At 37.1% G+C, this 24,188-nt stretch overlaps 1 long non-coding RNA gene across 1 annotated transcript; it reads left to right on the forward strand.

Moving 5' to 3' along the window:
- Window positions 1–5,087: 5,087 nt before the first annotated feature.
- On the forward strand, window positions 5,088–18,308 carry LOC121411914. The gene is made up of 5 exons (XR_005969555.1): window positions 5,088–5,176; window positions 10,523–10,852; window positions 11,456–11,954; window positions 13,427–13,649; window positions 17,400–18,308. It is a non-coding gene; the product is annotated as an uncharacterized LOC121411914 (long non-coding RNA).
- Window positions 18,309–24,188: the final 5,880 nt, after the last annotated feature.

Genomic DNA, 24,188 nt, shown 5'->3' on the forward strand with positions numbered 1-24,188 from the left:
AATTGATAAGACAGATATTTGATTTAGGCTTTGATTTCCCGCTATAGAAAGCATAGCGAGCAAGTGGTTTTGAAAAAAAAAATCAATTTTGAAGTTGTAAAACTCGATTTTGGGTCAATTATGGTGCTAATCACTGTTAAAAGGGCATCCTTGCGAGATGTTGTAATAAGAAATGAAATTTAAATATTTCCAGCTGTTTTTGTAATCATGAAAAAGGTGTGCATCTTACTAAACAAATTAACGCGAGCACAAAACACAAGCTGAAATTTTTACTGACCAGAAAAGGAAGCTGTTCTGGACTGCATTTAGTGACTCATAAATAGGATACATAACTCACCAATAAAAAAATGCGAGCGCGAGCTCAAAAATTTGTAATATTCCGACCTAAAAACTAGACATTCTAAGCATTTTTTGTGTAAATTGAATGCGAACCTTACTTAACAATAATTTATGCAAGCACAATCCAAAATTTGTTGATTTTGAAACCTAAAATTTTGCTCTATATGCCATGCTTGGCCCCTCACAATTTTTGGCTCGTCATGCCATTGATGCCATAGCCCATTTGGAAATGACAAAATTGAAGTTTGTGTTCAAGTTTACCGAATCTTTTCAGAATATCATTAAGATTTAAAACATTCTTGTTGGTCAAAGAAATTAATACAAGGAAAACCTAATGGAATAGAAATCAACCTTGTTATCATTCTTTAGAGTAAGCTATTTTTAAAGTATGAAAATTGTCAAAATTACAGTCAGATCTGTCAGAATTATTCCTGTCATAAAATCACTATAATCAGTGGCGTACCGTGGGTCACGGCATTGGGGGGCACCAGCAAAAACTTGGAATTGCCTCGTGAGCACGCGAAGCGTGCCCAGTTGCCAGGTATACTGACCTAATAGAGATATTTTTATAAGGACAGTGCCAATAAACGGACATGTATCTCACTAGTCAAATAATGCGAGCGCGAAGCGCGAGCTTAAAATTTTTGATATTCAAACCTAAAAAGGGACATTACAATCAATCTTTTGTAATCATGATACGTACCTGTCTCGCTAAATAATGCGAGCGCGAAGTGCGAACTGAAATTTTTGTAAATATTGACCCCAAACAGGAAGATTTTAAGGACTATATTTTAGGAATCTTTTATCTATTAAGAATTTACACATCTCACCATAGTCATCTAAAGGCAGTGCCACTAAGCGCTTGATGATTTTGTTAGAATTACATCTAAACATGCACATAAAGCACTTGTAATCATGATTAACATACCCATCTCACTAATCAAATCTTGCGAGCGCGCGAAGCGAGCTGAAAATTTAGAAATTCAGACCTGAAGAGGGGCATTTTAAGGCTTGTTTGTAGGAATTCAAGAAGACCTTACGTAGTTCACTAACCAAATGATGCGAGCGCGAAGCGCGAGCTGAAAATTTTTGATATTCAGATCAGAAAACAGAAAAAGGGACTTTTAAGGACTCATTCTAGGAATTGATCGACATCTTTCACCAATCCACTACTGCGAACGTAAGCACGGACAGGAAATGTTTTATATTAAGACCTTAAAATGGGACAATCACTTAAAGTATTCATGAAAAAGAAGCATACTATTGTACATGTAAAAGAATAACTCGAAGTGCGAGGAAATATATTTGGTAGTTTGGTGTATATTGACAGGAGGTTTTAGTATAACAGGATTATATATCTCGGTAAACAGACAATGGGAGCACCAGGAACAATGAAGACACATGCCCTGAGCAAATTATGTTTCATTTATATGAAAAAGATGTTTCTAATGTAATGTAACATAACATAATTATAACATTATAATGAACATTAATGTCTTCTTTCCCACTACGTTTCTCTTCCTTCCTCCCTCTTTTCCTCCTTTTTTTGTCAGCCGATGGGGGGGGGTGGGCACGTGCCCCCATGCCCCCCTGTAGTTACGCCACTGACTATAATCCTAATCATAAATATTATCATTATTATTGATATTGTCATTATCCTTATTAGTCATGATTACATCATATTACCAATAAATAATATTAATTTACATCACTTCTCTTTGTTACATAATTATGTGATGATAATTGCAATTGATGGCACTGCTAAGTACACTTACGCGTCTGCTACATGTACTGCTGACTGGTAGTATTTAGTGTCATTAGATATACAGAACAATTGAAACATTTATAATTACTATATAAAAAACATATAATAGTACAAAATACAAAATGCCTTGAAAAATCCTTGAAAATGCCTTGAAAATGCCTTGAAATTTCAAGGCTCAAAATCCTCAAGGCCAAGGCCAAGGCCCTCTCAAGGCCAAGGCCTGAATGTTCAAGGCCAAGGCTTTGAAAAAATAGGCCTTAAGGCGCCTTAAGGCCAAGGCCGAGCATCAAGGCACTCCAACCCTGATGTTAGAATTGATATGATTAATAATCTTGTCGAAATAAGTACCTTGCCTTGAAATTTCATTCTTCTGAAATATTTTCCACCTATATATAACTTTCTACCCCAACACTGAAAGTCATCGTGACCTTTGAAAAAAACGATGTCAAATGGCTCAACTTGCCCCATATATGGGGTAAGTTTGAGCCACCTTCTGGGGTAAGTTGAGCCACAAAAACTATGTACAAATGTATGGGGGAGAACCAGCATGTCAATTGTTTTGTTTAAAGTCTTTTCACTTGCTAATTCTCTATAAATACTAACATCCTGTAAAAGAAAAAGAGCAGTCATGTAAATTTGCTCCTATCAGCCTGCATTTCAATCTATTTTTATGGTTGTTTGTTTTTTTAAGATACATTACCATAGGAATTACCATGGCTCAACTTGCCCCATGCTGTTTGGCTCAACTTACCCCAGTCCGAACTTAGTGCGATAATTTTGTATCCACATATTTATTATGCATCCATCATATAAAAGACTATGACAAGAATGAAGATCCATACCTGGACTAATAATATTGTTATCATGTCTTTATTATATTCAAAGACGTGTGTGTTTATAAAGCACTTATCTATTTCACACTCTTTTTTACTTTTTTGGCTGAAATTCATATTTTTCCCTTTAAAAAACTACTTTTTGTTTCAAAGTTGGAAACAATGTGGTGGGGTTAGGGGTTATGCTATTGGTCATCAATACATGACACCACCGCAATGTCTGACTCATTCATTATTGGCCTGGGGCTGGTGGCTCAACTTGCCCCTATGCTCAACTTACCCGCCTTCCCCTAATCAATACTAGAATTAATATTGTGCATTTGTATCAATCGCTTTGTTCTGTTTAGGCATATTTATATCTTGCGGTAGAAAAAACACTTGTTACCGAGTGCTTATGATATCTCGGTCTAGGTCCTATATAGAAAACTCACCATAGGCAGATTAAATGATTTTTTAAATGAATTTAGGGGGAGGGATCAGTGACGTATTATTTTGAAGGGGCTAGAATGCAGAGGCGTCGATCCTGGACGGGGGGGGGGGCAGGGGGGATCGCCCCCACCAATGAAAATATTGGGGGGCAAACATATCATTTTGCCCCCCCCCCAATAAAATATGGCCAAAAAAAAACACAAGAATGTATTGTTCAGCAAGCGAGAATGAGATACACAACTCGTTCTTTTTTTAAAATCGTGCTCAAAATGCCCGCTTTTCTGATTGGCATTTCTTTTTTATTTAAATATTTAAATGGGTGAAGAGAACAATGGTAGGCGTAACTTAAATCAGGTTCCCCAGAGCTATCTACCCTTTGGAAAAATTGGTGATGCCGAAAAAAATGTCTCTGCTGGGAATCGAACCCGGGCCCCCAGCTTTGAACGCCGGTGCCTTAACCACTAGACCACATCCATTTCTTTACAATAATTTAAATAAAAAAGAGTTGCCAAAAGCTGTTGTACATGTAAAGCTTTACACATTTGTATTTCTTCTCCCATACGTGTACTGTATCAAAGTAATAGCTTCGATCCAGCTGAGGCATGGCGGCTTGTGTATTGTTCAAAACTCACCTTCACCCGACAAAGGAAAATATAATTGGTATAGTGTCGAAAATCTGTCTATCTGACGGTCAATCGAATCTGGCTCGCCCTAATCATTAACCCGTCTCTGTGGTCTAGGGGTTAAGGCACCGGCGTTCAAAGCTGGGGGCCGGGTTCGATTCCCGGCAGAGACATTTTTTCGGCATCACCCATTTTTCCAAAGGGTAGATAGCTCTGGGAAACCTTGATTTAAGCTACGCCTACCATCATTCTCTTCATCCATTTCTTTACAATATTTAAATAAAAAAGAGTTGCCAAAAGCTGTTGTACATGTAAAGCTTTACATATATATATATATATTATATATATATATGTGTGTGTGTGTGTGTGTGTGTGTATGTGTGTGTCTTGTAGTGGGTGTCTTGTAGTGGAGGTTCCGTGGCCGAGTGGTCTAAGGCGCCTGGCTATACATGGATCAAAGTCCGGGGTTCGATCCCCGGCCGTGGCACCTATGCCCATGAGCAAGGCATTTAATATGCATTGCTCTTTTATCCTGCTTTCAAATAAATGGAATGCTATATGCATTATTGCTAACTAGGTGTGCACTTGTTTTTTTAAAAAAAAAAATGATCCAGCGCCTTTGGAACGTTAATGATTTTGCCCCCCCCCCCCCCCCAATCTTAAAAATGGATCGACGCCCCTGCTAGAATGATATGGAGAATCGCATAAACTAATGATAGCGATCTGGCAAAAATTACGGCATTTTATTTTGGAGTAGATTTTGACCATATAGGCCCATAGAGATATATTTTAACTAGTAGTATTTTCTCTATGATTTTGACGTAATATTCTGAAAATAACAAATTATTTCACCATTCTCTCTTTCCCTTCTCTTTTTTTTCTCGGTCATGCCCCCAAGCTCCACATTTGTTAGCCCCTGGGAGGGATAATCAAAGATGAATAAATGAGAAACGTATTGAAAAAAAATCATAGGTGATTCAGCAATATAAAAACTGGATTTTTGTTTTATAGATATTTTTATGCTCACATTCACAAGGCCAAGGCCTATAATAGTGCTGCTTCCCCTGGCCCTCTAGAGGAGCTTCCTTGGTATTACATGAGCAATCATAAATGGCAATGCGCCAGATTTAAAAAACGAGAGGAGCTTTTTCGTGAAATTTTCTTCCAAATACAGGGGTAATTTAGAGGTAGGAGAAGATTTCGTACTCTTGTATTTCGCATGATTTTATTTAATATCATGAATATAGTAGGACGTAGGATGGGGGGTCGGGTGTCCGGACACTTTATCTTTTTTGAAGCCTTCTTATTTGTCTGTGGAATACACTAAAAATATGAATTACTTGTAATCATTTTTATTTTGTTCTTTATAATATTTCCTAACATTTTGTACTAAAAATTGATGAAACTTCGCTGGTAAACTTTGCCAAGTGACATTCTAAAATGGCAGTGTATACAGCCACACGCGTGTGTCTTTACCATCCAGCCACACGCGTGTGGTTATATCCAGAACACATATCTGTGGATACCGCCACACGCCGCCAGTAATAACAGTAAAACACGTATGTCTGTATGTCTGACCGTCTATATCACGATCAAAATAACCTCATTTCTTCATTAAATTCTTACATTCTAAACCCCTTTGATATCCTTAGATCGTTTCAATTTCATTCTCACCGTCTTCTCTCCTTGCTTTTCTTGTCTTGTTACAAACGGTCGTCTGTTTAACAGCAAATTCTCTTTTTCTACTTGTGTCGATTCTGGCTTCCTTCGCGGTGCACGTGGCAGACCCATACAGCGTTAGCGCAGCGCAGTAGTAGACATACACAGTTTGGGTTTCGTACGTACGCGCACATAGCCTAGATTCAGTAGAGAATCGACACAAGTAGAAAAAGTGTGGAAATTTGCTATTTAACAGGCGGCCTTTTGTAACAAGACAAGAAAAGCAAGGAAAGAAGACGGTGAGAATGAAATTGAAACGATTTAAAGAAATCAAAGGGGTTTAGAATGTAAGAATTTAATGAAGAAATGAGGTTATTTTGATCGTGATATAGACGGTCAGACCTACATACCGCGGTACGTGTTTTACTGTTATTACTGGCGGCGTGTGGCGGTATCCACAGATAGGTGTTCTGGATATAACCACACGCGTGTGGCTGGATGGTAAAGACACACGCGTGTGGCTGTATACACTGCCTTCTAAAATTGATCGTCCGGACACACAACCCGTCCGGATACACAACAACTGGATATACGGAATGATGATAAGTCTCTGTGTTTGTTTCCGGTTGTTTTCTTGAATTGCATGCCCGGGTTGCACGTTGAGATGGAGTCGGGGAGTTTCTCCGCGCGGACGAAGACGGCGAAACTCCCTTGCCTGAATATGGTCAAGTTTGCCAGGGCCCAGGGTTACCGGCAAAAATGACAAGTTCTCGAAGACTAGCGCTAGCGTCAGCGCGATATGCGTGAGATAAGCTACGATCCAGGCATGAAAAAGAGATTTGGCTGTTCAATAATTTTTTTTGTGGACCCCTTTTCTACTTTAGCTTTACCCACTCTAACATCAGTACTAGTGACGTACTAGGATGGGGGGTCGGGTGTCCGGACACTTTATCTTTTTGAAGCCTTCTTTTGGTCTGTGGATAACACTTAAAATATGAATTTATTACTTGTAAATGTAATCATTATCGATTTTGTTCTTTATAATATTCCTAACATTTTGTCCTAAAAAATGATGAAACTTCGCTTGTAAATTTTTCCAAATGACATTCTAAAATTGATCGTCCGGATACACAACAACTGGGTAAAAAAAAACAGGGTATATGGTTGGAACTACCCCTTATCGACCACCTAATCTTCTAAGCATCGTATCTGCGAAAAAATTCATAAATTTTACCCAGTTTTCGTCTCATTTGTGCAGAGAAAATTAAGCAGATCAGATTCCCATGTTTCGCACGGCGACTCCGATTCGATCCGCGTATATATCGACGAACAACGAATACGACGATTTTACATTTGCTCATTTGCACCCATCTTTTGAAACCGACCACCCGCGATACACTAAGTTTACGGCCGATTCTTGTCGCGATGGCGAAGAATTTTAACTCTTCCAAATCAGTTCGATGATGTCAACATGCTAAATGATCGTCTCACTACTTCCATTGCGAGCTCCGGTACATGATTCGACGATTGACGACGGAAATTTCTTCTAAAGCCGTTTCCTATCGGATTTTCTTGGTTTTTTTGCGGCGGTTTGGGTCTGGTCAATACAATTTTGATTAATTCTACTCAATTTTATACTTTTTGTTGCTTCCTTTTTCTCGTTAAAATCGATTTTTACCGTTTCTATGGACACTGCGCCTACTCTCCCGCGCGTATCGTTTGTAATACGCAATAATTTTAACGCGCGCAAGGTGGTCGGGTTCAAAAGAGGTGGTCGATATGTGGTAGTATCTCACCATATACTACTAGGTAGATCTATGTGACCCAAAAAATGAAAATCATTCATTCAAATATCAATAATAAATTTGGTGTCATTTGAAAGCTCTAGATCTAGTCTTCTTCTTCCAGGCTGGTACAGTCCGCCACTGGCGTATTCGTACATTGGGTGATTTCAAGTTCGGTGTTGGCCTTGGTGTTGGTGTTGAAATTTCGGTTGCTTCCCTAGCTCCAAAACTTATTCAGAGCTTGTAAAACTGATCCAGATCACATTATTGACATCTCAACAACTAGTGAGTGACTTTTCGGGACCATCCCCCATTTATCTTTGGTGTTATAATCGTGTAAAAATTGACCCAACACCAAAAGGTCAACACTGAACTTGAAATCACCCCTTGTGCTTGTCAAGTGTTGAGTGTACAGTGCAAGTAAAAAATTTCTACAATGGACTCTATGTGAAGCTAAAAAACCAGACTGAAGCTTAACGAAGCTTGACACACTGCACCTCCAGCTTGAAAGGCTCCAATGAAGTGCAGTTGACAGCGACAGGTGGTAATGAATTCCACAGCCTGATAGCGTCTGGATAAAAAGATGTTGGAGAAATCGTGTCCTTGCATAGGGAACCTGGAGTTTTTGTGGATTTCCCCGAGTGCGTGGGGCTGTTACTGGATGAGATTGGCGGACGGAAGATCAACCAAGCCATGGAGTATGCTGTATATCATATAAAACTTTCTGCTGAGCTCTCCTCTCTTGAAGACTTGGCCACTGAAGCAGATGAAGCATAGATGGTACGCTGCTTGTACGGCGGTAGTCATACTTACTTAGACCTTTCATTTTACCAAGATAGAACTCTAGATTTAGACCAATTTTCATCAAGGAATATAGAGTTATTTCAGTTTAAGTCGCACTTATTCATCCAAATTTGTGGTAGGCCTATGGTATAAAAATACAAGTGTGCTATTTTCTGATGTATTTGACCGTTTCAACGATTCCTTTTGTAATTTATTGTTTTAACAATTTGTTATAGGATGGGGTCTTGTGTCCGGACACTTTATATTTTTGAAGCCTTCCTTTTTTGTCTTTGGATTACACTAAAAATACGAATTCAATAGTTGTAATCATCTTCTATTTTGTTCTTTATAATATTTGCTGACACTTTGTACTAAAAATTGATAAAACTTCCCTTGTAAACTTTTCCAAATGACTTTCTAAAATTGATTGTCGGGACACACAACCTGTCCGGACGCACAACAACTGGGTATACATGTATAAAATGAAGCTTTTGATTTTAGTCTTTAGAGACCCTGTCATTTGATTACATTATTTTAGGAGGGATGAGCAGCTAAGTGTTAAATATTTATGTAGCATTGTATACAATTCATTTCAAGTATCAAGAAGGATACATAAAAATTAGCATTAATATATTTTATCAGTTTTTGATGCATTTCTTAGATTTGTATACATATTAGGAAGACCCTGGGCTGTTAGAGCTCTCTTTTTTTAAAGAAAAATAAATAAATTCCAGGCCTCGAAATAGGATTTGGGGGGGGCAAGGCCACTTTTTTGAGGGGCACTTTTTCACTGAGGCCAGGCAGCAGAGGGCACCAAGGCCACTTTTTAAGGGGCATGTAATAAATTATTTGTAGGTGTTACAGTTTCGCGGCGTGGGGGGGGGGGGCTTTCCATAGTCGATGTTATACATCAGATTCATTACCAAACCACATTATTTACTTTAAGAAAAATGAACTTTACGCACGACTGGTGATACCTTCTTGAGCTACATGTAATTAAATGTGAATCTGATTAGCACCCAAGAAAGTATCACGGGTCGTTCCTAAGTTGTTCGTAAAAGTTCTGACGAACAGCTTAATGAAACACTCACATTAAAAGTACTGTACTTACGCATCGCGCGCGCTCGCCAGGACAGTACAGCGCGCGCGACATTTGTGTAGTACACATACGGAGCTCGCGCTCGTCCATTCTTATGCTGCAGCTTACATAGCATATATGAAAAGTGCACTAGCGGCCGGCGGCCGGCCAGCTGTGTATAGCTAGCTCATCGTTCGGGCGGCTTCGGACTAGACTGATACATGCACTGGACGTCGCTGGTAAAGCTAAGGTATTGAATACTTTTTGAGATCGGAGAAAAGTTTTCCTCGCTCAGAAAAAAGGTGCAGCCTTTCAAAAGGGGTACATTGTATATCAGAAAAAGGGCACATTTATGACAAAAAAGGGCATATAAAAAAGGGCACATTTCTAGTGGCCGTAACTTTTAGCAAAAAGAAGAAGGGCATGACGGCCATGGCCGTCGATGGCTTTCGAGGCCTGAAATTCAGATTCTAGAGTGAAATCACTGCACATAAATGTATGCATACTTCCATACTAAATTATGAAACAAAATTAGCAAGAACTTCACAATCCAAACTTACCAATCTCCCCATGGATAAACTTGAAAGGCACCAAATTTTTGAGTTGAAGACAAAAGAAAAGGAAAAGAGTGGTTTATTTCTTTCAAAACAAAAAAAAACAGATCTATATCAAAGCTCTACAGAAAATTCTTCAAGATAAACTTGAAAAAACTCAAGGAAGGGCAGCACGATTTGTATCTAACAAGTATCAACGCACAAGTAGTGTAGCTGAAATTATGAGTATTCTAAAGTGGGATACTCTCCAAGACAGGAGAACAAGTAGCCGGCTTATATTTTTGTTTAAAGAAATGCACAACATAACTCCATGTAATATAAATCAAATCACTTCCAAAGCATCCTCCAGGCCAACAACCAGAATAACCAGACAGTCTCATGACTTAAACTTCAATATAATCAGAGCAAAACTTTTCCAGAGAGTCGGTCCAGCAAATGCAAATAATGCAATTGAAAATCATGAAAAATTGTATAAAGTATTTTGTAAATGAAAGATGTCTGGTAATGTAGCCAATTAGAAATTTATTTCAGAGAAATTAGTACTAAAAAGTTGTAATTAGTTACATTTCAAAAATTGAGTCAGCTTGATTTATGCCTCCTAAACTTAGATGATGCCATTAATGATGATGGTGATTTTAATGACTCCATGATTTTGATGTCTTTATATTTATGCAGAGACAGAGCTTATGACCTAGAGAAGATTCCTATCCATGTTGAGAACTCAATCGTTGATGATGGTGTCCCAACTGATTTCCTTTACATCAAGGACAACTGTGAACTCAGTCAATGATGATGGCATCATCCCAGTGGACTTGCTCTACATCAAAGACAACTGTGGGACATGGTCAACAATGAAAGCATCCTGACAGATTTCCTCTACTTCAGAGGCAGCTTAGATCTCGGGTCAACAATGATGGGGTCCCAAAGGATTTCCTCTATGCCAAAGACAACTGTGAACTTGGTCAACAATGATGATGTCCCAACAGATTTCTTCTATGCAATGAGGTAAGAATGATGCCTGTACACCACAATTCTAGAAATATGCAAATATGCCAACTGCTCTGTTTATTTTTATGAACTATTGATTTTATGAAAATGGGTAGGCCTCAAGGAAACTAACATTTTCTCAATAATATTACGACGTGCAGCATCAGAAGATGTTCTCCTTACAATTACTGCAATTTGTATTCAATTTTAAATTCCTGTGCAATATCAAAGGGAACTGCAGAAAAAAAGATTACCGCTACCAAGAGTTGTGAAATCATGAAGTTTAAATTGAGTCCAGAATAAAAGAAAAAGTTGGTATGAAATCCAACAGTTTGGTCGATAGTTTAGACTCAGTTATTCTCCAATTTTTCATCTTGAAAAATACATGTAAAGCTTCCTTGACTTGGATAAAATTCAAATTAGAAGATGTAACAAACACATATTTTGATATTTATTTATTTTTCACAAATAAATCAATATAAAAAGAACCAAGTTAAGTTTTGTAGATATAGTAGAATTTAGACAGCTTGATTTTAATATGCCTCCTAAACTTTATGATGTCATCAATGATGATGGTGATTTTAATGAATCCATGACTTTGATATCTTCATGTTAATGCAGAAACATAGCTCATGGCCTAGAGAAGATTTCTATCCCTGTTGAGAATTCAGGCATTGATGATGGCATCCAAGTGGATGTCCCCTACATCAAAGACAACTGTGAACTTGGTCAATGGTGTTGTCGTCCCAACGGATTTCCACTACATCAAAGACAACTATGAACATGGGTTATCAATGATGGTGACCCATTGGATGTCCTGTACACTAAAGAAAGCTGAACTTGGTCAACGATGGTGGTATCCCAGTGAATGTCCTCTACATCAAAGACAAATTTTGTGAACTTGGTTAATGGTGTTGTCGTCCCAACGGTTTTCCTCTTCATCAAAGACAACTATGAACATGGGTTATCAATGATGGTGACCCATTGGATGTCCTGTACACCAAACACAACTGTGAACTCAGTCAACGATGATGGTATCCCAACAGATTTCCTATAGATATGTCAAGGACGACTTTGAGTTATCAAGACCGATAATTGGCAGGAGTGGTTAACACTGCAGGTAAGAATGATACTCCATGATCCTAACAAATACACAAAGATGCCAACTACTAGTTCCCTTTCAGTTGATGGCAATGTGTATGTACTCAAAAGAAAATGTGTCAAGTATTTTGTTAATTGAGTGCTTTTTTTCATTACCAAAAGAATTTGCCTACTGAAGTCAAATCTCTTGGGACCAAAAATATCTCTGCTACCTACATGTAGGCGAAATTCAGAATAGAACTCGGGATGGTCTATTGAGCATCCATTTACTGATTTTCGCAAATTCTGTCCATTTCTGGGGCGGATGAAGCCATCCCTGAAATTTTGATGGTCCATTCGTCCCTTATGCACACATTATGTGTCCATTAGCCACTGGGACGCAGCCTTAATGAATAACCTGTGGGCAGTTTCAGAAAGAGGAACACTGGGCAAACACTCTGAATTCCATTTTACCTTTGGAGTAGTAGAGACAATCATAAACAGAACAGACAATGTACTCTGGTCAGATTACCCTTGCTCACTCAGTTACTATGAACGTTCGTTTCGTTCAAGTACAGCATGTGCAGATGAAATCGTATTGTCAAGATATTGCCAACATTTGACCATTCTAATCGTGTGGCAATATTAAAAATATCACTCAATTTTAGTGGGTAGTGCTTTTGATGACTGGCAAAAACTGTTGGCTTGTCATATTGCAGTCATTGATCAGTTCATGTCTAACTCGGTTTCATTGAGCTAGAAGCCATGGCCACATTCATGCATTTGGCTATTGAATCTGATGGTTCCAGTATGGACATGGTATTGCCTCGAACTCTGTGTAACAGAAAATAAAGGCAGTACTGTCCTCATACTGCAGACCAGTGAGATTGTAATGAGCGAGTATTAGAACACCAGTCACGAGCATTAATGTCTAGGAAAATTTTAGGGTGTGAAGATCACATCGATGGGTGTCTACCAAAAGAATAAAGAAATCTGCATGACCATACTAGTTAAAATAAAAGACAGCCCAATGACAACCGGGTTGGTCATGGTAATCTCAGTTTACAATGAGAGCCGATGGAAACCTGTTTACTGAATCTGGTAATCTATCAGCTGGAAAAAACTCCTATGAATACTTGTTAATGTACTATCGGATTTAACCGCACTTTGAATTTGTAAAGCATCCATGCTAAAATAGGTGTTGTCCTCTGTAGAATGTTAACTTCCAATGTCAACAATGACATAACAGTTTCCATCAATTTCTAGTATACTAGTACATTTATGGTTTCAGGCAGAGGTTCGGCAAACTACATCTCTAGACGTACATTGCTATTTTGTCTATTTTTTAAACAAGTGAGAAGTATTAGGGTGTACCCCAAATGAAGGTGTACAGTACACCGAAGTCTGGAATTAATTGCAGAGTGTAACAGTGCTCTGAGATGTAAAGTGACAACGGTGATGATTGATATCCATGAACGTGAATTCTCTCCCTGTACTTTTCCTTTGAAACAGAATTATCGAAACACTGAAGCAGAGTCGGCAGCCTCAAACCATGCTAACACTGAAAGTTTGCCATGTTCCTCATAACGGAACCCAAGTACCAGGGGGCAATGTCGCCCTGAGGCCTGGGGGTGAGCTAGAAGCGATACATCTGCCGCTGGATCTTTTACACATGACGTGACTGTACCCAAACATAAGGAAACAAGAAACGGAGAAGGGAAAGGTCGATTGTCAGGTACGGAACTGCCTATGAATTTTCTGTCAGATAGAGGTGGACAAAAGAACGTACTTAAATGACTTTACTGTCATTAAAGCATGGACAAGAGAAGGTATTTAATGACTTTACTGTCATTAAAGCATGGCATTACCACTGATGTTAACTTGGAAGAGACTAACAATGGTTTTGATGCATCTGTATCATGTTTCACTGCAAATTAAAGGGGAAACTAGCACTGGTCATAAAATGTTGTGTTGAAAAGGAGAAAAATAATTAAAATGGAATGGTGAAAGTTTGAAAGAAGTCGGACAAGCAATATGAAAGTTGTGGTTACTTTGATATTGAGATCCCTAAGATTACCGGTATGTAGATTTCAAATTTGCAACTGGGTAATTAAATTATGACAAGGGGGCAAGGACAACTTCCCCAGAGGTTGTGTACTTATATCAGGTATTTGTGGTTTTCTCTAAAGTATCCACTCCCCTGGGAAGTAATCTAAATATAACCCAGGTAGTGTATTGTTTTATGTCCTCATGACAGAAAAATATAATTTGAAATAAAACTTTAGAAAAAATGACATTTTAGTCATTTTATGTATTGCAGTACATTGAAGTGAAGTCCTTGCCTTACATCACTATGACATCACATATGCGGCCAATTTGAAGTCTCCATGGGTATAGTGATTACCAATACAACTTTTAAAAATTTATAACTTTCTTATTGTTTGTCCGGTATTGTTCAAACTTTCACCTATCAACTTGTCTTATTTTCTTTTTCCTCTAAAAACAAATTTTATTTGGGTTGGCTGTAAATGCATGGTTTTCCAGTCACCACAATAGCACGACTGTGATATTACTCCGATGAAACCAGTGTAATTGTGTTCCAATTTACTGTGTCATATCGTTCAAAAACCTGTTTTGTTTTTATGGTTTTTGCCTGGGGTTGGGGCACTCAGTGTATATTGCATGGTGGGTATGTGCCTTGGAGGGGTCTCCCATTTTAAAAGAACAAAGAAAGCTGTTCCAGAGCATAGCATTTTCTTCTTATCGAGAAAAGAGAAGAAAGAAATCTGTTCCAAAGCCATATTTTTCATTGCGCCATTCCGGCTGCATGGATCCGCTACAATGAGCTGCATTTTTGGTAAAAAGTGGCCTGCAGAGCGCTGTCGGACCATTGCTTCTGCGCAAGAGAACACAGTGCCCGTGCCGCCGGGCTAGCTGCATGCACGTTCCATAAGGATGCATACGCACTCACTCGCAGGTGAACCATTCCAAGGACCCCTGTTTTTACAAACATTTGTAGTTCCAAAGCCCGTTCCGAGGACCCTCCTTTCTACAAGAAGCCCGCTCCAAAGCCCGCAGCACATACCTACCACTTTTGTGGTCGAGTGCCCCCTTTTTTTTCTCACCTGCCAAGGTTAAGTTTTTGAAATGTTATAACTTAGAAAGTATATAGACCTAGTTTATGAAACTTGGCCATAAGTGTAATCAAGTATTGTTGAATATCTTGCCCGAGTTTCAGGGTCACATGACCAAGGTTAGGTCATTTAGGGTCAATGAATTTAGACCATGTTGGGGGAATCAATATTGAAATCTTAACCAAGGTTAAGTTTTTGAAATGTCGTCATAATTTTAAAAGTATTTGGACCTAGTTGATGAAACTTGGACATAAGGGTGGTAGTGTATTACTGAGGATCCTGCCCTAGTTTTAGGTCACATAATCAAGGTCAAAGGTCATGTAGGGTCAACAAACCTTGATAATGTTGGGGGTATTTGTTGAATCGGCATCATAACTTAAAAAGTTTGTGGATCACAGACATAAAGGGGCAATTCCACAGGTTGGTGGACATGAGCTTAAAAATTCAAATTCAATATTTTCTTGAATTTTTTAATACTTTAAGTCCTTCATACATGATAGTTTCAGGAACAAGAAATAAAAAGTTTATTTTCATATGTATACTTTGGAAAAAAATGGTCAAAAGTTGTGTCTTCCATTGTGTACCAAAATACAAGAAAAATAGTGAAAAATGAAATATGCCTTATTACCATTTTGTTGTTGCAACAACATACCACTTTACATATTTCTGAAGTTTAGAAGAGTCAAATTACTTAAAATACACAACCGCTTTTCAACTAAATTTCTGGTACTCATTCAAAAATGAATATTGCAACCTGCTCAGGTGATGTAACGTGAGTAACCAAAAAAACTGACTTTGTTTTCTGAGAGAAAAATTCTTCACAATTAATTGGTGGGATTTTAAATTCTCTTCCTTCAAACAATCTTTGACACAGTGATGACTATCAAAATCATTAAAAAGTACAATTTTTTTATAAAAATGATGAAGAAAAACTGTAACGTGAGTAACTTTGTAACGTGAGTAACCATCATGTAATGTGAGTAACCAGTAAAAATTATTCAGTTCGGTAACATTTTCTGTGGGATGTCAAGTTTTAATTCTCATGGTGAGTTGTGAAGTTATTTTTGATTAATTAAAAGCAAAATGAGGGTACATCTCTTTGATGCGACTCTTTGTTCATCAAAATATCAGTGGTCATACAATCACACAAAAAATTGAATATTAGTAGAAGTATTCACAATGCGAGAGTGCATTAGTAAGACTTGGTTTTGATTAACCAAACTTTAAAGAGTGTTCGAAAACACATTGAATGCCCTTACCTGTAACCCTATCTAGGCCGGGGTATTTTGGGAGTTGATATGGCCGGGGGGTGGGGGGAGGGGGGGGGGCTCCCAGGCCCCCCTTGAGATCTCGGCCATTGGCCGCACGATCACGCCGAAAATTTGCATGCAGGTTGTCTTAGACATAATCTACAATACTATACAGTAATTTATTTCATGCAAATTGGTATTAAGCGATTATGCTAATTTATGCATAATTAGTAAGCGAAATCGTACTTTTCCCTCCTACTCCCTAATAAAGCTCCAATTGTTCCAATTTTTGGTATAAAATCTCTTTTAGATGTTCCTAGCAATGAATTTTATACACATTATTGAATTTTTAATGACATGTAAGTTTTTAACCATACATGGACAAAATGTAACGTGAGTAACCGTAACGTGAGTAACCATATTATCTGCACCCCAAGTAAAAACCATGTGTTCTTTATTTTTTTAATTATATACAAAGTTTGTCTCCCTAATATACTTCTGTGAAATGAATATAATCAACTTTCATAAAAGCCTTGTATGAGGAGACTTTTCACTTATGTCTACTCTTCATTTTATGCATGTCCAAATCATGTAACGTGAGTAACCGACACATTCCAAAGATTTTCCAGGAGCATAATAGAATTTCCCAAGTTTTGTTTTTATACGAAGGATAGTCAGACTGTGTACTTTGCTGTGATAAGGAGATGTTTTAGTTCCTATCAATAATAATGGAGTTTCAGCTCCAAGTATGAGTCAAGGTGTCTCCAAATGTAACGTGAGTAACGTGGAATAGCCCAAGGGTAATCAAGTATGAATTTTTGTTTTGCACATGTCTTAGGCCACATGATTATGGTCAAAGGTCATGTTGGGGAAATGGGCATGGTATTTTATTATCTTATGAGAGTTTTCTTTTGTGAATAATTATTTAACAGCTGTTTTTAAAGTTAGCACTTCTGCTATATCGAATCGCATAATGCAGGCGAGACTGCCAGAGGCGTTCCACTTGTGTTTGTAAGGGACTATAGAAGCAGTAGAAAGTAGAAGAATTGAGGGAAAATAATCTGTCAACATCCTATCCCACCTACATCTCAATTTTCACAGAGCTCTACTGCTGTATGCAAGGCTACCAGATAGCAAGGATGGCATCATTCTAGAGGCAACAGATGTCTCGGGATCAACAGGAGGTTGTGACAGATGACAAAGATTGCTTGGAAGGTACTCTCCTTGTGCTTGTTGATGATCCCTTCCAAGAGAACTTCTAGTATCACGTTCAAGACCAGGAGGTTTGAGATCATGCCTTGCAGCTCCAGATCAGCAAAGCCTGTCGCACACTACACAATCTTTTTGCAACCCAATTTTGGAAGAAAAAAATTGTAATAGCGTTCAATCTTAACTTCACAACTTATTTTATTAACAAATATCAAAATTTCAATTTCGATCAACTATGAGCCTCCTTTGAAGGAGTGAAATTGGATTCAATTGCAAATTGTAGCGATGTCATACAAATCTTACCATCAGCTACACTTTAAACCAGTTTAGATTTTACTCGGACGATATGGCTTGCAGTGAAACAATATTTTGTTTTTTCATGTTCCTGGCATTATTCCAAATTTCTTATAAGATTATTTTACTTTTTTATCTTCCATAGTTAATGCAAATATATGATGTTTTAAAAAATTGGGTCGCTGATGGATTACATACACGTATGTATTGTGCGGTGGGCTTAACAGAACATCAGAGATCAAGATTGAAACCATGAGACCACGGGGGTGTTTCACAAAGATGTAAGTATGACTTAGAGTCGCACTTAAATGCCAAGTTGCGTGCGGTATAAAAGGCATGACTGCATTGGTCATCAGATTATGCAAAGAGGACGCGCACTACTGCGTATTGATTAATAAGATTGCGCATTGCATATCTTGTACGCATCTTAAGTGTGACTCCAAGTCATACTTAAATCTTTGTGAAACACCCCCAGCTTTCATAAAGGACAAGTCCACTGCAACAAAAAGTTCATTTGAATAAAAAGACAAAATCAAACAAGGATAATGCTGAAAATTTCATCAAAATCGGATGTTAAACAGGAAAGTTATGATACTTTGAAGTTTTGCTTAATTTCACTTAACAATTATATGCGCATCCTGGTCTGTATGAAACATATACCTCCCTGAATTTTGAGAATTTCCATTGGTATAACTATTTTGATTCGATGAAGAGTTTCCTTACTAACACCTGCAAAATATGAAAATATGGTATAAATTGTGCAACAAAATACAAAAGTAATAGTGAGTGACATGTATCACCAAACATCCTGTGCGAGTTTCAGGCCACATGACCAAGGTCATAGGTCACATAGGGTCAATGAACTTTTCCCATTTTGGAGGAATTTATTGAATTGCCATAACTTTGACAGTTTATAGATCTAGAACGTAGTATTTTATTATCATATGACTTTTGTTTGTTTTTATAAATACCTTTTCAATAGTTGTTTTTCAAAGTCAGCACTGCTGCTATATTGAATGGTGTAATGCAGGCGAGACTGCCAGGGAGGCTCCACTTGTTTTCTATATTTACCTAAATCAACTTTTTCTTGGGGTTGACTTGTCCCTTTACGGGAAGTTCACTCTGACAAAAGGTTTTTGTAAAAAATAGCAGAAAAAAAAATACTGCTGAAGGTTTGATAAAAATCCATCAAAGAATAATAAAGTTATTAGAATTTCAATGATTTGATTTGTGACTTCACATGCAAGCAGCTTTCTTCCATTTCGTATGGTAAAAAATCAACAAAATTTCATTTCTCAGAAAATTGAAAATGGCTTTCACTGTACCTTTAGTATATTATTAGAGAATACATTATACACCCTTTTCAACAAAGAAAACAAAAATAAGTCATCTCAAACCATTAAAAAATTGAAATTAATGTATTTTATTACATGGCGTATGGGGCAGCTGCTCGTTTATGATTTTACAAATCCAATACTTAAATTCTAATGTCTTCCTCTATCTTTAATGGATTTTCCTCAAACTTTCACCAATATTCTTTATCATTTTTTCTATTTTTTTATAACAAACTTTTCTTCAGGGTGAACTTCCCCTTTAAATGAATGAACAGTTGTCGCTAGATCAAAGGTCTGATCACCCTAGGAAGGCCTGTTCAAACTTTGAAATTAATACTCTGCCAAAAAACATGTGAGCCAAAAGGACTCATTTTTATGCCACCTTGCTACAAAAATCTGAAGATCAGTCACTCTCTTCTGACAAATATTATTTATCTGTGTAAATTTGGACAAACATCCCTTTAAAATCAAGGGTGAATGTTTTACTATGCATCCACTAACTTCATTGAGGTGGTTTGTTGCACTAAGTGAACATATTGAAAATGGTTGCAGAGTATTTGTTTCACCATATTTGAATAGGCCTTGATGGTGAAATAGTTGGAAATATTGGTATTAGGTTATGCTTTCAAATGTACCATCTGAAATATACTACGCCTGTATGTTATTTTAGCTTGGATAAAGTTAAAAGTTTGAAAGTAACCTCAAAGAACCTCAAAGAACCTCAAAATCAGGTATTCTGTACATTGCCAATGATTTTGGATCACAAATGAAATTTAAAAAAAAAACAGGTGCTCACGTGAATCTGATCTTTAAGTTTTATTTTGCACCAAGTAATCTCTCCCAACGTGCTTACGTGCAAAACATATATCAGAATCAGCATGCATATTAGAACCTTACAGTTGTCCATTATTTTGTCTGTTCTTCAAAATTGTAGTATGCCTGAAAAAAGTTCTTTTTCGTTGCTTTCATAGATTAAGCTTTCTTTGAGGTGATATTTACATACATTCTTGTACAGAAGGTGTAGCTTTCAGCGGCCTGTTGCATTGAAATCATCATAACTCCATCTCAATGTCACATCTCTATGGAAAGCCAAGCTGGTCAATGCAATGAATGGATGAAATGCAGATGCATGGACTTTGTACCTGGAAAGCATAATCTATTCATGAATGATTATTGTCTCGCTTGGCTTTCCATAGTGATTGCTTCATGCTAGAGTTATGTTGCTTTCATGAAACGGGGGCCCCAGGGTTGTTAATTTGATATTTCTCAGGATTTTTTTGACCCGGATTCTCAGAAGAGTTTTCAATTGCACCATGGTACAAAACCATGAATTATGCAGATTTGTGGAAATAATTCTTATTTCATTGCGTTCACGAAGAAAAGTCAAATTATAAATGTAGACTTTTGACAAAAAGGGCACCTAATTTAAGCTTGATAATGTTTTAAAGCTGCATAAAAGTTGGTTTTGTACCATGGTACAATTGAAGCCTCTATTGAGAATACAGGCCAGTATCTCAATGTTATTTCAATGTGCAGTGGATTCATTATTCACAGTGCTGCCCTGCAACCCTGTGGTCAATGTTGACTTTGTATCCATGGGGAATGAGTGGATCCTGTAGGGAACAGCTTTACTAGAGTTCTCATGGTGCATCATGGGAAAACTGCAAATGCAGCGCACGTCTTTGTTATTTCTCTCATCATTTTTGGTTGGGAGGATTTTGATTAATTTCATTATCAGGATGAAATTTTGTTGTGTTGATTTCATAAGTATTCCTACTACTAGTACTCTCAAAACATGCTGAAGATTTGATAAATGGCCATTTTCTTGCTGTGTTTCCCTGGTTGGATATGTGTATACGCCAACCAACAATTCACAAAAATCGTCCTGTGCAAGGGCCTGTCATTGGCAGTATTTTTGAGTTATGAATCCACTCTTGTGTACAAATATATCAGGCTTTCAAAAAGTGTAGTGGAAATTATTGATCTAAGGATGGTCTGGCAATTTCTATTTTCAATAGACCAGTTTGTAGTTACTTCATGGACAATTTTGGTCAAATGACCTTTCATTTCTTTCATTAAGATTTTAAAGCAAGATATTACGTATCCATGCCTTACATAGCGGGATGAAGAAATTGAATAGACCAGGTGACGAGATTAGCACTTCAATGAACATTCTATGAAGGTACTTGTTGCATTTCTACTTTGAATGCATATTAGAGGATGTACAATGTACTTGGCAAACTGTGAAATATACCAGTCATTCGTGGATGCATTGTTTTTTGTGGATGTGAATGAAAAACACAATTTAAAAGAATATATGAATAATCAAGACATCGAAGTTTGTGCTTACAGTGTATCTCATTAAATTTTAAACCACCATGTCACTTTAGTACAAATGACCTTCCTCTGATCTTGCGCAGAATCTTGTGATCATGCGCAGAGTTGAACTACGAACTGGCTTATTAAATAGTGATGTTGACAATTCAACCAAGGTTTAATAATTCCTACTATGCTGTTTAAAAGAAATGCCTGATATATTTGTTTTGTATCCCTTCATTTAATAGCTAGTTGTTAAACTACAATACATGTGGTCCTTGTTGATGTGTAACCAATCTGGAGCTAATGTAGATCAAATTGACCTAAATAGACATTCTAGACCTCTTGCCTGGAATAGATCATGCAATCTCTCAGAGGTGCCTTTCCTCGAGCTGTCTTTCTTTGGCAAGACCTGTGATGCATCGACGCAGTCATTAATCAAATTCTATTGAGCGCGATTTCCTTAGGGCAGTGAACTCATGAGTTAAGTGCAGCCAGGCTTTGAAAGTGCAGTGCGCGATCTAGATTGTGGTCCAGATTGGGGATGATTCAACAAGGAAAAATTAAAAATAAGATACAATAACAAATATATTATATATATTGCTTTAGAAAGTAAAGAGAGAATTATTTGTACGAAGTAGGACTGGAAATTACTATTTTTACTGAGTGGCAAAAATAGTAATATTGCCACTCCAAGCAAAATCAAATAATTCCCTCTATACTTTCTCAAAGCCTGCATTGTTTTTGTTATATGTAAACATGTTCATGTGTATTGTAAGACACTTGTTTAAATGTTGGGCAGGTCCAAGCTAAATATATTCTGCTATTGGAGATCCAAATTCTGTTATATATGTAAGATATACATATGATAAAGCTGTTGTAGTGTTTTTTTTTATTTGGCAACAATCATTCAAACTTTCACTCTGTTATGATTTTAAATTGTTGAAAGTAACCACCAGATAAAGATGTACATGAAGAGTTTATCACAGATTGTGTGTATTGTGAAAGCACATTACCATTATCAAGTGTGTATTTGTAAAATCACCCTTTTTGTTTCTGGATCAATTTGGATATCTAAAACCCTGATAATTCCTTATTGTTTGGAAATAATTACAAGTACATACGTACCTAGAATACATGTTCTAGGAAATCTTGGCGACTATGATGCAACATAAAATTGAATTGCATTAATAACATACATACATGTATCACTTTGCTATTAGGCCTGTAATGATAGAAAACATTTAGGTTGGATAATTTCTTGATTAATGACCATATTTTAAGTCTGGTTGAATTCAAAGTGGTCTAACAATGCTCTAAAATTATGGAAAATTGGAAATTTTAAAGCTTTGATTTACAATTATTATCATTCCTGAATTACTAATATTTTGAATTTTAATTTGAGATATGTGTCATATTTTGGTGTCCATAGTTAAACCACAACTTTAGATCAGAATATGCCAAAATTGTTAAGGCAATTTATGACGGTATATGCAATAACCATTGATGATATTCTAAACATAAACATATATACTAGGCCCAGAAAATTTTGTCAATTGCAATGAAACCATTATTTGCAGAATGATTTTATATTTGACTCACTGTTGGTAACTTGCTCACAGGGACTTGTACATGTACTTGTACCCCCTAAATTGTGAGTATACAAAGTATACCCCTAATGGGTATGTTGATGAATACATTTTTATGTATGTAGCTTCCTTATTAGAGCAAATGTATATGGTCATCATAGATAAGATGTCCTGTTTTCTCGATTCTTCAATTATCATTTGAGTTACTAAAATATGTATTTGTACTCAACCATTATGTAACTAACATGGGAACCTTGAATGTGATTGGCTGCTGAGCCCTGTTACCATAGTAATTCCATTTGTCACTAATAGAGAATTTACAATAGTTATGTCTTTGACCCCTCCACTGAAATTTCTGAAAATTTGATATTTTTATGAGGGTTCCGCTTACTTCCTATGGTTATTGTTCATGTATATTTGTATACATGGCCGTACGCAGGAGGGGGGCAGTTGCACCCCCCCCCCCCCCCAGAAATTTGGGAAAACTTATACGGTTTACTGAAAATTGTCACAAAATTCACTAAAAGTATGCAAGAAATCTTTCAATTCCACTTTTTTAAAAGGCAAAGCACCACAATGACAAGCTCCATTGCTTTGCTTCCTTGTTTTAAGTTTTTTCGAAAAAAATTTACGCGTGCTGCTCCCCCCCCCCGTGAAAAATTTCAGTGTACAGCCATGTTTGTATATTTTATGACATGTTAATGATGGGTATGCTAATTTCTGTAGAATACTGCTCATGTGTAGTGATTTTTTTATATATCATATATGATGTTTTTGTAGCTTGTATGTAGCTTGGGCCTGCCCTTTGGTTTACAAACATCTGATGTAATGGGTGATAATCAAGTGTGGTGTTAAGAGCTGGTTTTGGTGTTGTGTCAAAACAAGCACCCGCTGCAACATTTATTAAGCTGGTTTTTGGACTTGATATCAATCAGTGTTTAGATTGATATAATTTGTTGTTGAGATTTAAAAGGTGCTACAAACTTTCTACACCAAAACTCTATCATGAAGGAGCATAGCGACCTGGGGAGTGTTTCATCAAAACTTGTCTCCTGAAAATTTGTCAGATCTGAAAAATTTCTCGAAAAGGTCCCCTAGGGGTTATTATCCTATCAAAGCCAACACTAGCACTTGAAATTGCTCAGATG

The sequence above is a fragment of the Lytechinus variegatus genome, chromosome 3, assembly GCF_018143015.1.
Source record: "Lytechinus variegatus isolate NC3 chromosome 3, Lvar_3.0, whole genome shotgun sequence".
Classification (NCBI taxonomy): Eukaryota; Metazoa; Echinodermata; class Echinoidea; order Temnopleuroida; family Toxopneustidae; genus Lytechinus; species Lytechinus variegatus.